This window comes from Kogia breviceps, chromosome 5, assembly GCF_026419965.1.
Source record: "Kogia breviceps isolate mKogBre1 chromosome 5, mKogBre1 haplotype 1, whole genome shotgun sequence".
NCBI classification, from domain to species: domain Eukaryota; kingdom Metazoa; phylum Chordata; class Mammalia; order Artiodactyla; family Physeteridae; genus Kogia; species Kogia breviceps.
The window spans coordinates 87,924,611-87,927,108 of NC_081314.1; positions in this window are offsets into that span (position 1 = coordinate 87,924,611).

The following is a 2,498-nucleotide window of genomic DNA, read 5'->3' on the forward strand; positions in this document are numbered from 1 at the left end:
GAAATCTGTTGCATTTCTTTACACTAATAACAAAATATCAGAAAGATAAAGTAAAAAAAAAAATCTTCTTTACAATCACATCAAAAAAATATATATATATAACAGGTCTTTCACCTCTTCGGTTAAGTTTATTCCTATACCCTTAAAACTATAAGACACTGATAAAGGAAACTGAAAACAACTCAAAGAAATAGAAATACGGAAATATATCCTATGCTCTTGGAATGGAAGATTCAATGTGATTAAAATGGCTATACTACCCAAAGCAACCTACAGATTTAATGAAACCCCATCAAAGTACCAAAGACATTTTTCACAAAGCTAGAGCAATCCTAAAATTTACATTGAAACACAAAAGACCAAAAATTACCAATGCAATCCTGAGAAAAAAGAACAAAGCTGGATGTATAACCCTTCCAAAGGTCATGGTATACTACAAAGCTACAGTAATCAAAACAGCATGGTATTGGCACAAAAAGAGACACATAGAACAATGGAACAGAACAGAGATCCCAGAAATAAATCCATGAATCTATGGTCAGTCTATGACAAAGGAGGCAAGAGTATGCAGTGGAGAAAAGACAGTCTTTTCAACAAGTAGTGTTGAGGAAGCTGGATAACTACATGTAAATCAATGAAAGTAAAACATTCCCTCATACCATATAGAGAAACAAACTCACAATGATCTAATGACCAAAATGTAATACACGACACCATAAAAATCCTAGAAGAGAACACAGGCCAAATACTCTGACATAAATCACAGCAATATATTCTTAGATCAGTATCCCAAAACAAAAGAAATAAAAGCAAAAATAAATAAACAGCACCTAATTAAACTTAAAAGCTTTTGTATAGCAAAGCAATCCATCAACAAAACGAAAAGACAAGCTAAAGAACAGGAGAAAAAGTTTGCAAATGATGTAATTGACAAAAGGTTAATATCCATATTGTACAAAAAGTTCATACAACTCAATACCAATAAAACAAAAAAATCCAATGAAAAAGTGGGCAGAAGAATAGACATTTTCCAAGAAGATATACAGATGGCTAACAGGCACATGAAAAGTTGTTCAACATCACTAATTATTAGAGAAATACAAATCAAAACCACAATGAGGTATCACCTCACACCTGTCAGAATGGCTATCATCAAATAGTCTACAAATAACAAATGTTGGAGAGTATATGGAGACTTGTTTTGGTGGCAATGTAATAAATTAGTGCAGCCACTATGGAAAACAGTATGAAAGTTTCTTAAAAAATTAAAAATGTAACTACATAAGATCCAGCAATTCCACTCCTGGGTATTTAGGTGGAAAAAATGAAAACACTAATTTGAAAGTATACATGCATCCCCAACAGTCATATCAGCACTATTTATAATAGCCAAGATATTGAAGCAACCCAAGTGCCCAAAAGTGGATTACTGGGATAGTAATATGTGATATACATACATACACACACACACAGAGGACTATTATTCAACCATAAAAAAGAATGAAATATTGCCATTTGCAACATGTATGGACTTAGGGACTACTATGCTAAGTGAAATAAGTCATACAGGGAAAAACAAATATTATATGATGTCACTTATATTTGGAGTATAAAAAATATACATGAATCTATATACAAGACAGAAAAACACTGACAGAGACAGAAAATTTCTGGTTACCAAAGGAGAATGGGAGTACAGGAATGATAAATGCACAGTATGGGGTCAACAGATACAAACTACTATATATAAAATGGATAAGCATCAAAGATTTACTGTATTGCATAGGGAATTATACCCAATATCTCATAATAACCTATAATAAAATATAATCTTCAAAAAACCTTAGTCATTATGTGGTGCACCTGAAACTAACACAATATTGCAAACCAACTATGCTCAAATAAAATATATATAAAAGGGGAGGAGTAAAAAAATGAAACCTTTATATGTAAATGAAGATAAATTGTTATCAGCAGAAAAAAGATCATTGTATCTATGGTATGTTTTTTTTTATGGTATGTTTTATGTAAACCTTATGGTAACCACAAAACAAAAGCCTAGAGCAGAGACATGAAACCAAAAGAAAAGAATGAATAAAGAAAAAAGAATGAAGAGAAATGAGGACAATTTAAGAGACCTCTGGGACAACATTAAATGAATGAACATTTGCATTATAGGGGTCCGACAAGGAGAAGAAAAAGAAAAATGTCCTGATAAAATATTTGAAGAGATAATAGCTGACAACTTCCCTAACATGGGAAAGGAAACAGTCACCCAAGGCCAGGAAGCACAGACTTCCATACAGGATGAACCCAAGGAGGAACCCATGCTGAGACACGTTAATCAAACTGATAAGGAAAAAATATTAAAAGCAACATGGGAAAAGCAACAAATAACATATAAGGGAATCCCCATATGGTTATCAGCTGATTTTTCAGCAGAAATTCTGCAGGCCAGAAGGGGTGGCATGATATATTTCAATTGATGAAAGAGAAGA